Source organism: Neomonachus schauinslandi, chromosome 8, assembly GCF_002201575.2.
Source record: "Neomonachus schauinslandi chromosome 8, ASM220157v2, whole genome shotgun sequence".
NCBI classification, from domain to species: domain Eukaryota; kingdom Metazoa; phylum Chordata; class Mammalia; order Carnivora; family Phocidae; genus Neomonachus; species Neomonachus schauinslandi.
Genome location: NC_058410.1, coordinates 35,597,203 through 35,610,227, shown reverse-complemented (window position 1 = coordinate 35,610,227; position 13,025 = coordinate 35,597,203). Strand labels below are relative to the sequence as shown.

The 13,025-nt window shown below is 37.3% G+C and overlaps 1 protein-coding gene across 5 annotated transcripts in view; it reads right to left on the bottom strand.

Moving 5' to 3' along the window:
• Positions 1-13,025, bottom strand: part of PTPRK (protein tyrosine phosphatase receptor type K) — a 553,659-nt gene that overhangs the window by 158,085 nt on the left and 382,549 nt on the right. The gene's annotated exons all lie outside the window — the stretch shown is intronic.

The following is a 13,025-nucleotide window of genomic DNA, read 5'->3' as shown; positions in this document are numbered from 1 at the left end:
TACCTCATATTCGCGTACAGTCTTTGCAATACAAAGCTTGCTTATATTACAAAGCTTACAATACAAATGTCTTGCTACAAACCAAAGCTCACCGTTGCTCATGAGGCAAGTTGGTAGTGGACTACTAGAAATGAAAGGAATAATTCCTTTTCTATTTTTGCCGAAGAGACATAAGTATCTGAACTAGAACATAGATGCAATGCTTTGGCTGGCTTTTGACTTAGGATTTTATCTAGTTGAACAAGATCACTTTCTTGATGCAAGGCCAGAATGTTACCTGCAGGGAATGTGTTTTTGATGAAACTAAAAGTTGTAGTTTAGACTCAACATGCAAAGTAAGGGAAAAATGACGTTGCTAACTCAGACTAACTATCTGACTGAGCAGAACACTGACATAATTGAGATGGTTTTTAAATGGTACCTTACAACACTTTGCTTTACTTCACCCAAGTCGAACTCTTTGCTAGTACCACCGAGAACAGCAGATAAATTCTCTTAGTAATTCAGGACTAAAACAATTTCCCATGATTCTTCTTCTAAGCTTCCAGATAAGCTTTATAACAGATTATCCTGGGATTGCAAAATAAACTATTAAAATACATTTTTTTCCAATTACATGAATTATCTACACGAATCCAGATTTTCCTGACACTATGAAACCAAAACAAAACACAAAAATCAACTGGATGTTGAGGCTGACCAGACAGCAGCTGCCATCCAAAACCAATAAAGTTCAATTTTTTTAATCAAAATGCTCTTGGCTTTTAAGGAAAGTTTATAAATTTTTAAAATAAATATATATTTATAGAAGTATCTGTTGGGCTTTCATATTGATTTCATTTAAAAAGATGGCTCTCAGTGCTGAACCACTTATATACTATATGAGGACTCAAATCCCTGGTTTCCATAGCTGGCCAAAAGGTGATGGTTATTCATCTCTCCATCTTCAAATTTAGATATTCTCACCCCATCCTCCAGCCACACTGCTTATGCATCTATAGGCACCTTCCTTCAGATTGGAAGGTCCTCCTCTTCTCTTTCTCTTAGGCTATCAAAAGCACTCCTATCTTTCAAGTTCAGCTGAAAACTCTCCTTCTCAATGGACACAGGGCCAGCCATCAACTCCTTTCTCGGGGCTACCACAGTACTCCGAGCAAGCATCATTTCAAAACCTCATGGTGAACTCCTTAAAAGTAGTATCTGCATGATGCTGTGTTTCTCAAACAAGGGTCTGTGTGTCCACAGGAGACAGCAGAAACCTCACATTAATTATGGCCACCCTTCCCTGGATTCCAAAGATTTAGGGGAGATGTTATGTTAAAATGCCAGAAGAAAGAATACAAAATTCACATGAATTTTTAAGATATAGCAAAAAAGTCCAAAGGAATTTTCCGGTTGGAATTGAAAAAGGCTATACCCGCAGCACTCTCCTTCTCTAATGCTAGAGATCTTTGATGGGTAAGTGTGACAGTGAGGTTATCTGTATATATTCACAAGCTAATATAAAGCACCGTGTCTGTGGAATGAATGATAAATGAGAGCTAAATAAGCCACTGACATAAACCAATACTTCAACGTACTACAGCAGCAGTTCTTCCTATTAAAGCTGTTACCAGTGTGCATTTCTGAAAAGTGAGGCTAAAGGGGGCCTATTGATTTCATCAGGAAATATTTCTACTAATTGCATTTACTGCTTATTTGACTCATGATTGGAAGAGCCAGAGATCTTGGCTTAGTATGGGTCTTCTTTCTTGCTTTGAAAATTACACGATTTGTCTTAACTTGATTTATCCTTTATCTGTTTAATTTGGATCATGACTTTGCCTACACCTATTTATTTCTTTTAGTTGTGATTATTCCACACTTAAGCTCAATGTCTCTGCAACGATTTTTCCACACCTCTCAGAGTAAGCCATCTCCTCATTGCTTTTAAAATAAAATATTCACCAATATTGATCATGTGTGGCACGTTTTCAGTAATAAACTTGCTTATAGGAAAAATTAAAAAAAATATTTCTTGCCTTATCACACTAGAATCTATCACTTTCATGTAACACTGCTAGTTATTTGTTTTCTTTTGATCACCGATTAACTTTGATCACCAGAAATTAAGTATTTGCCTAAATTAACTTGGTGCTCTCAGATTCTTCTCTTCCTTTTTGTTACACTCATGCAAGAGGCAGTTTCACAGTATCTTAACGGAGAAATTACTCAATAAATGTTTGCTAAATTGAACTGAAGGGAATAAGAAATGCCATCACTTTTCTGAGATACAGGAGTCAAGGCAAAAGTGAGGTGATCTATCACTGCTAACAAAAACAGTGTATGCACATAAATGTAAAAACATAATGGCATATTCAACCCATTTACAAGTTGAACATCATTACCTTCAACACAATCTCAAACTAATAGTATTTAGAAAAAAATTAAGGTAGTGCATTTTATTAAGCAGGTTCCTACTCCCATTTTGTACACACTTTATTGTCATTTCATGACTGGATGTGTCATGTCAGTTGAGAACATTAATCTTGCTTAGACTCAAAGGGAAAAAAAATGCCATCCAAGGAAAGCAATGAAGCATTTCCCTGTATCTTTTATGTTTAAAGGCTTTCTGAGTGTCATCAGATAATGTCACATTCAGACAATCATCTTGCCAGCTCTGAATGTACCACAGTGCTCCTATTGCTGGGCAAAAAGTTTTTAAGAATACAGTAGGAGTTATAACACGGTATGTAACATGCTTCTGACATGGTCTAAATTAAAGAACGTTTTTAGAAGACAATATTGCAGAAATTAAATAACTGCTGAATTCAAAAGATTAAGGCATCTTAGTGTGGAATAAAACATGTTCTGATTATTCTGCTTACAATTTTTCGATCTCATTTTTAATTCCATTTTCTCACATAGCTAGAATACCACGTCTTATTTCTGCAAACGTCACATTTCTTCTAAAGATGTGCTCTCAATAATAAACCTTGAAATGTACTGAGTGATGTGCTTTTCTTCAAAGCCAAATTTAGTTCCACTTTGTTGCCAGGACATATATGAATGTCATAATATACACCCAGTGTCCATTCTCAGTGAGCGGTACCATCGACTACTGAGTTATAAGTTGGAAACCTAAGAGCATGGCTCCCTTTACCTCCATATTCCTCCCCCAAATCCTATAAATTTTCCTGTGTCTTTTAAATCTAAGCAATTCTCTTACTTGAATGTTGATCTAGGACAGTGGGATAAAAATAGGTAAAAGGGTTTTATTTAGGAAATGCTGGGTTAAACAAATCAAGGTTATTTAACATATGACTTATTGTGCAAGGAACATGTTTACTGTCAATTTAACACTCTGTGCCACATTTTGAAACTTCATTTGGCAATGACATTAAATATTTGGGAACTATTTGAACAAACAATGAACTATTTCTTCAAAAAAATATGGCTGTGGTTTAGAAAGTCTACAAAAATGGAATCATTTCACCTCAAATTTAAGATCCCTAAAACACTGGAAACAGAGACATTAACGAATACACTTGATATGAAACATCCAAACAAATGAATAATTGAATTATATTTTAAAGAACTTGGTTTGAAAGCAACAAGGTTGTGAGGTCAGCTCCTCCACTCCAGAATTATATAATTTGCTGTTGCATGAAAGAGCAATTGTTGTTTTCTGTCTTATAATTTCCAACCATTTCACATCCTCATGGGATTGGAAATGCCTACTCTCTGCTCCTCTTCTGAAACACCTTGTGCCCTAATTTTTTTTTTTTTCTTTCTTCCTTCCATTTTAAGACGAGAGAATTGAGGGGAAGGTGGTACATTGAAAAGAAAAATCAATTCCCTAAGAAGCAGTAAAAAGCATAACTGAAATAATATACTACAAATTGTGCAGGGATGGAGCTTTGAGCATTCAATTCATGCCGTAGCTTTCTTTCAAAGTCACTGGAAGATAAAGCAGCAATTGTGATTTTGGCAATCTTTCAAATCACAGCTGTGTGTTGCTTAAAAAACTACTTCTGTGGTGACAAAACATGGGTGATCAGGTGGGAGCTGAGCAAAGGACACATGACCTAATAAAAATCTATGGGGAGCCATGTTGGATGACAGACCACCACTAAGAAAGCTCTAGTCTGCATCTGCTTGCGAGGGGATGACAGGTGTGCATTTGGACACAGGTAGTCTATTAACTACTGTTCAATAGTAAAATTAGCTCTTTTCTGTTCTCAGGCATCTCGGCATCTCAGTATAGAATAGATATCCAACGCTCACTGCAGTTTTGGCTGAAAAATCATCCACTGCCCCACCAGCCATAAGTGAAATTAGGACACCTGCAGAATCAAATGCCCTCCTTCAAGTCAAGTGGAGTTGTAGAATAGTGCTTTTATTTCCCCTTAATAAGACTGAGTTTCAAAAGGGATATCCCTAAACTACCATCTCCTAGTTTATGAGAAAACATGATTAACTCTTCAAGGATTAGTTTTCTCACTCTATCCTATCTCACTCAACTGAGAGTCATTAGTGTTTTTATTTGAGCTCTGATTTTTGCCCTAAAGAAAACTATTACACTGGTTAACAATTTGTATATAAAATATTTAAATAATTACTGCCACTGATGTACACAAATTATGTCTTCAAAGGTCAAATACCTTTTCCAGGCAAATCATTATAAAGCACTGTATTGCAAACAAAACAAAACAAAACAAAAACAACTACATCTGTAATCAAAGTAACAAAATGAAATGTATACTAAACATATTATATGAAAGGTCAAGTATAGAGATAGTGACAGTTGTGCATTTTTAGAACTAGAACTAACGTCATCAGGTACAGTTGCTTCCTCTGATTCTCTCTTTTTCTAATTAAGGGCCACTCTGGAGAACAGTACTAATACTCACAGGTCTTTCCTGAATCAAGCAGATGGCACCACCATTACATGGACACAAGGTAAGAGTCACTAGTTAATATATGGCATACATGATTCTCATTTAGTATATGAACATCATATTCATTCTATCTTCCACAAAACTCTTCGCACCACACACAACCTGAGATCTACCTATGCTACTGCTGGTCTATTTGATCTGACAGCCATTCCTCGTGTCATTTTGTGAAGCTTGATGCCATATAAACTGGGGAATTGCGTGACTTTTGCATCAGCCAGATTTGTAACACCTGGGGTCAGCATCTTCCATTCCAGTAAGACAGCAACCAGCCGCAGAGAGACACTCAAAAGCCACTAAGACTTTCACATTTACTCACATTATCACATCAGGTAGAAGATGAAGTGAAACTGATACGTTTCTAGCAAAGCGTCATTAGTCAAAATTCAATCTTAAGGAAGAGAGAAACATGCTGAAAATTTTACCTAAAGGTATTTATACAGGAAGAGATTAAAAACAGCTACTTAAAATCAAATATTGAAAAATTAACATTTAGAGCTTAGGTAGATAATTTACGAATTAGTGTGATTTCCTTTGCTCTATATAATACATTTACTATTGAAAATATGAGAAGAATGATGTGATTTACAGGAAATGATACTGACAACAAACCTCTCAGGTCACTTCCACTTTAAACTTTGTATTGTTCTGGTATCTAATGTAAACAACAGAAACAGAACATTTTTGCACATGAAACACACAGATCATAAGATAAACCTGAGAATATTAGGAACCTAGATATTTCTCATTTTTATGAACAAAATTTTAAAAACAAAACATGTACTTTTTTTTTTTCATTTTGAAACATCTTTACGAAGTGATTACATTTGACTTAAGTGTATCTATCCATAATTGGTGAGCAAAATCATATCTGAGATGACATTGTTAAACTTTTTTGGAGGATAAAAAAGATGAGTTATATTTTGAGGAAATGCATTTCACAATGTAAAAATTCACACTGAATTATCTTAATTAGTATGCCATTACATAGGAAAGCCACAAGCAAGTATAAAACAATAATACTTTTCATAACTATCTGTATGGAATAATGACTAAAGAAAAATTGTCAAGGTAAAATAATAATATATTTGATGGATCTCAAATATTTATACCAACTCTATGCCCTTTATTTCCCAGAATGGTCCCAATGTCAAACATTCTAGCTTTTTCTACCTATAAATCATTAGAATTGTATAAAATTCCAAGTATTTTAAGATTCAAGCATTGCCCTTTGCAACCAAATTGGCAAAACAATTTTGGCAAACTACAAGGTCTGATATTTTTACATTAAATGGTTCCAATAATAATACATTTGCCATACCCATCAACAAAATTATTCACAGTGATTAACAGAGAAAACTGTATGTGTGGTGATGCATATGTTTCTATTTCCATACCTAAATGCATCTATAGGATGCCAAAACAAACATACATCACTATTTACAGCTTTTCTGAGGCATGCCTGACCTTAAAAATTATTCCTGAGTTCTAACTGCTCCTAGTCTCAGAGCCTTTATTTTTTAAAAAATTCTGCTAACATACAAATATATTTTCTAAAGTAGTTTTGTATAATACCGCCAACACTATGTTCTATTCCTGCATTGTGAGTGTTGTATTCTTAATGAATTAAATTTCAGGAAACTTACATATAGTCACCTGAGTCGGTTAATTTTAGGTGTCAACTTGGCTAGAGCCTGATGCCCTGCTATTTGGCAAACACCAATCCACATGTTGCTATGAAGGAATTTTTAGATGTGATTAGCCTTTAATCAGTAAACTCAGTAAGGCAGATTACCCTTCATAATGTAGGTGGGCCTCATCCAATCAGTTGAAGGTCTTAAGAGAAAAGACTGAGCACCCCCAAAGAGGAAAGAATTCTGCCTCCAGACTGCCTGGAGCTCTACCTTCTTGGATTCTACCTGGATTCTGCCAGGATCCCCAGGATCCACATTTTACTTTGGCTGAGGCTCTCCCAGGTGTTAGGCAGTTGCTCTGCTTACCAACTTTTTGCTGCCTGTACAACAAAAAAGCTCTGCTGACTATTTGCTTATTAACACAGCCATGTGAATGCTGGGGTCTTCCAGAACTGCTTTCAGTTAAGATTCAGCCTAGGAAGTAAGCCTGGACGATGTGATGTCCACCTGTCCAGTGGGGCCCCCTAATGCACTTGCAAAGTGGACACTCTCGAAGTTGCATGGGGATGACACCATTCACTTTCCTTTAGGAGCAAAGCCTTCTTAGCCAACTTTGCATCTAGGATACCCCTGTGATTTCCAAGTCTGCCAGTGCTGCTAATCTCAAATGCTATTGTTTTGTAATAGTGAAACCAAACATATGAAATGTGCTCTGGGTTTGCCCCTCAGTGTGAAAATCATGTAAAGAGATTGACCCTTGTTCTTAAGTGGGGTATACTATTCTATTCTAAGAGAACAGTATCTGGGAGAGTTTTAGGAGATCATCAGGTACATGAATAAATATGGTGTTATGGGCTGAATTGTAGCCCCCTACCCCCCATCCCCAGTCCATATGTTGAAGCCCTGACTCCCAGTACTTTAGAATGTGACTATATTTGGAGATAGGGTCTTTAAAATGGTGACTACTTTGGAAGGAGATCCTTAGACTGGGCCCTGGTTGTCCTTATAAGACAACGACATTTGGACACACAAATCCCATGGATATGAGTGCAGGGGAAAGACCACGTGAAGACACAGTGAAAAGGCTGCCATCTGCAAGCCAAAGACAGAGCCCTCAGGAGAAACCAAGCCTGCCCACACCTTGATCTTTGAACCTCTAGTTTTCAAGAACTGTGAAAATTTAAGTTTTTGCTATTAAAGCCACCCAGTTTCTGGTATTTTGTTATGGCTTCCCTGACAAACGAATACCTATGGTGTTGGAAAATGAGGAAAAGTACATATGAGAAACACATTTCAGCAGGGTTTAAAGTTCTTGCTGGGCCACACAGTCTACCTATCAAATGCACATCACAACCACGTTCCCGATACCTGGAATCCAAACATGCGAGGGAAGGCACCCAACCACTGAGTAGTATGGCATCTTTAGGCTCTCCCTCTTTTCATGAAAGTTGCATAGGGTATATTTCCTAAAATCCTGCTTCATAAAAATGCCTTTTTGTGGCCTGCTCATCTGAATGCTAATTTGATCTGCTAGAAAACTCTCAGCTCACTAGTCTTCCTCAAAACAATGTAAATGCTGTTGCATTTTCTTCAGGTATTTACTGTTGCAGAGTAATTCTGCCCTATGTTTATGAAAAATAAAAAAGCCCCATGCTACTTCTTTCCATATGTGTATTTTTGGTCAAGTCCAGAGCTAGATGGAACTTGGGTGATAACTAACAAACACAACGTATTCTTTGCTCTTTGCCCCACCCCATATGCCCTTCTGCCATGGCTGAATCCTTTTCTCAGATGGACAATGGGATGGCTAGGTGATGTGCATGGTTCCTACCCAAGCTCCAGAATCTAGCAGACTACAGTCTAGTGAAGCTCCTCAGCCCTGAGATAGATCTTCTTCTTCTCCCACTGTCCAGTGATCTAATGTTCAGGACAGATGGAATACCTTAACAACTAGAAGCTCCTGCATAACCTGCCACGTGGCCGTTTCCTATCTCCTTTGCTGTATAGTGTCCCACTTGTGAGAACTACGCTCCATAGGGTGCAAAATGTAACCACAGATTCTCTCCACCCGATTGCTCATTTACTCTCTCAGTTAGTTTCTTAGATGGATTTTAAAACTGAGCTAGGTATTTGAAGATGGGGTTTTACTTGGGAAAGCAAAACTTCTACAATATATGAGTAGTTGCCTCTTTCTTCACTTTGAAGAAACTTTTGATTTTAAGCCAGCTTTGATACACCTTTTATGTCTTGCTTTGGGGCAAACTCACTTAGCTCTATTTCCAGAAGCACAGCACAGGTAACCCAACAATTGCATTTTATTTTTTATTTTTTTATTTTTGATTTAAGTATAGTTGACATATAATATTACATTAGTGTCAGGTGTACAACACAGTGATTCCACAGTTCTATACATTATTCAGTGGTCACCATGATAAGTATAGTTACCATCTGCCACCATATAAAGTTGTTAGAATATTACTGACTATATTCCCTATGCTGTACGTTTCATCCCTGTGACTTATTTTATAACTGAAAGTTTGTACCTCTCAATCCCCTTCACCTCTTATGCATATCCCCCCACCCACCTCCCCTCTGGCAAAAACTAGTTTGTTCTCTACATTTATGAATCTGTTTATCTTTGCTTGTTGTTTGTTTGTTCATTTGTTTTGTTTTTTTAGATTGCACATATAAGTAAAATCTACCAACTGCATTTTAAAATCCACTTCCAACAACAGAGATATTTATATATGTGTGACCAAAAAGTAGAGTAAAATGATAAATAAAATCTAGGTGGTGGGTACATAGTTGGTCACAACAAGGTGACTTCAACTGCTATATTCTTGAACTTTTACGTTAACTAAATATAGGGAAAAATCCAGATTCCTTCTAAATTCTGGCAGTAAGTTGAAAATCAGTCTATGTTTTCCATATCGTGAACTGTCATTTTTTTCTGGGTCTTCATAGTCAATTTGGTGGCAAGTTTAGGGATATGATGTCTAGGGCTGCTAGCCAAGGACCATTTAAAATAGAAATCTCAGTATCTCTTAAAAGTAACAAATACTTATTTACTGAATCCAAACAGCATCCAGGATATTCTTTTTGAAGCAAAGAGAGGTTCACAATCTAATGAAGAGCCAAAGCAATAATACTAAATGTTCCCACAAGCTAAATAATACAGTAATGCAAAACTTAGTAGATCATATGAAATTTTCCAAGCACTGAATGCAAATATTATATTTAAAAAATACCAAGTATTAATCAAGAAAAATAAATGAGGGTTATCCCATAAAACTGGTGTCTCCTATTTCAGGTGTTTTCTTGTCCATTTAAAATGTAAACACCTGCCAAATAGTCCTTGAGAAATTGGTATTTCATTTTCACAGTATATAACTATAAAAATAAGGGCTTATTATTAACAAGGGAGATATGTATCTGGATCTGGGCCAAGTTGCTTTTCTCTAAAAGAGCTAATATATAACTCAGTCCAAAATAAAAATAGTAATCATCTACATGTTCCCCTCTTGTTTACATATTAAGACACATAAAATACATGTTGAATATGTACTGTCACTGTAAATACCAAAGACTCAACTGAATAATTTTATCTTGCCTAATAGAGACTGTTTTGGGGCTAACCCTAGATGAACATAAAGTAGTTATGCAAGTCATATAATTAAGTTACATGTCTCACTTCTTTTCTTGATTCTTACCTGCCTTTCAATAGGGAAGAACAGGTATACAATCCGGGTACAGATTTCTGAACAATGATCAACAAAGATGGGGAAACCTCATGGAATCTCACTTACTTGTATGACATTTCCATAATTTCCTTTCTTATTCAAAATGGTCTGACATTTCTGTTACATCCTAGAAATTATTGTACAACTGACTTATCCAAAACTTCCTAAATTCTCCTTTCACCACCTTGATTTTTTTTCTTTGAAAACACTAGTTGGATTCTTCTCACCTCTCCTCCTGTGGTTAACTCATCCTCATTTTTCTTTACTACTTTTGACTTGTTAATCGATTTCCTTTTTATACAATGATTTTTCCACTCATTATTTAGGACTTCAGGGAACTACATACCCTGACTTTGGAGCATCAGCAATCCTGAGTCTTTCAGATCTTCTGTTTAGTTTTTAGAGTGGCAGCGTAATAGGAGATAAAGGGTCTTGTACTGGAGAAACTTACTGGACACATTCTATAATCACTTGAGTGCTTTCTCTGCAGGTTACACTCCTCACTGCCGCAGTGATGTAGAAACACAAAAGAAATGACAAGGCTTCCATTTCCCCAAGAGACTACAACCAAAGGGGATGAGTGGTAGGCAACTGAGCAATATATGCAGGGTACCTACCAGTGAAAGTTCAGAGAGAGGGACAGCAGCCTGAGGAAACAGTGTGAGCAAGCCGTGAGGGCAGGGCACAGTGAGGAGTGAAGAGAATGTTTCTACTGGGAGTTCAGACTCTGGTCAGAGACCAACGGGAGGTAAAAGTAGAAAATGAATAGTCACATTATCAAGAATCTTAAATACTAGATAAAGAATTTGGACTTGCTGCACAAAGGGATAAGCCTTTGTAGGTTTTGAGCAGGGGAATCAACTACAGGCATCCCTCATTTTATTGTGCTTCACTTTATTGCAATTTGCAGATGACGCTTTTTTGTTGTTGTTTGTCTTTTACAAATTGAAGGTTTGCAGCATCCCTGTGCTGAGCAATTCTATTGGCGCCATTTTTCCAACAGCATTTATCCACTTCATGTCTCTGTGTCACATTCTGGTCATTCCAACCAAATTTCAAAGTTTTTCCTTATTATACCTGTTTTGGGGATCTGTTATCAGTGATCTGGGATGTTACTACTGTAATTGTCTTGGGGCACCATGAACTGGACCCACGTAAGACAGAGTACTTAATAAATGTTGCGTGTTTTGACTGTTCCACCCACTGCCCAGCTGTATCCCATCTCTCTTCCTCTCCTTTTGGTCTCCCTATTCCCTGAAACACAACAATATTGAAATTAGGCCAATAGCCCTACACAGCCTCTAAGGGTTCAGGTGAAAGGAAGAGTCATATGTCTCTCACTTTAAATCAAAAGCTAGAAATGATTAAGCTTGGTGAGGAAGGCCCATCGAAAGCTGAGATAGGCCAAAAGCTAGCCTCTTGAGGAATAGCCTAACTGCAGATATGGAGAAAGTTTGAGTGGGCTGGACAGAAGATCCACGACATTCCCTTAAGCCATAATATTCTCTTAATATTCCCTTAAGCCAAAGCCTGGTCCAGAGCAGGCTGTAACTTTCTTCAATTCCATGAAGGCTGAGAGATGAGAAAGCTGCAGGAAAAAGTTTAAAGCTAGCAGAGGCTGGTTCATGAGATTTAAGGAAAGAAGTTGTCTCCATGACATAAAAGTGCAAGGTAAAGCAGCAAGTTATCCAGAAGATCTAGCTCAGATCATTAATGAAGGTGGCTACGCTAAACAACCGATTTTCAATGTAGATGAAATAGCTTTATATTGGAAGATGGTGCCATCTAAGACTTTCATAGCTGGATAAATGTCAATGGCTGGCTTCAAAGCTTCAAAGGACAGGCTGACTCCCTTGTTAGGGGCTAATGCAGCTGGTGAGTTTAACTTGAAGACAATGCTTATTTACCATTCCAAAACTCCTGGGCCCTTAAGGATTTATGCTAAATCTACTCTGCACTCTATAAATGGAATACCAAAGCCTGGATGACAGCACATCTGTTTATAACATGACTTACTGAACATTTCAGGCTCATTGTTGAGACCTACTGCTCAGAAAAAAAGATTCCTTTCAAAATATTACTGCTCATTGACAATGTACCTGGTCACCCAAGGGCCCTGATGGAGACGGACGAGAATAATGTTTAGATGCTGACTAACACAACATTCATTCTGTAGACCATAGATCAAGGAGTCATTCAACTTTCAAGTCTTATTATTTAAGAAATACATTTTATTAGGGCTATAGCTACTAGAAATAGTGCTTCCTCTGGTGGGTCTAGAAGTGTACGTTGAAAACCTGAAAAGCATTCACCATTCTAAATATTATTAAGAACATTCATGATTCATGGGAAGAGGTCAAAACATCAACATGAACGGGAGTTTGGAAGACGCTGATTCCACCCCTCATGGATGACTCTGAGGAGTTCAGGATTCAGTGGAGGAAGTAACTGCAGATGTGGTGGAAACAGCAAGAGAACTAGAATTAGAAGTGGAGCCTGAAGATGCGACCGAATTGCTGCAATCTCATGATCAAACCTGAACACGTGAGGAGATGCTTCTTATGCATGAGCAAAGAAAGTGGTTTCTGAGATGGAATCTACTCCTGGTGAAGAGGCTGTAGAGATAGTTGAAATGACAACAAAGGATTTAGAGTACCACACGAACTTAGTTGATAAAGCAGCGGCAGGGTTGGAGAGGACAGACTCCAATTCTG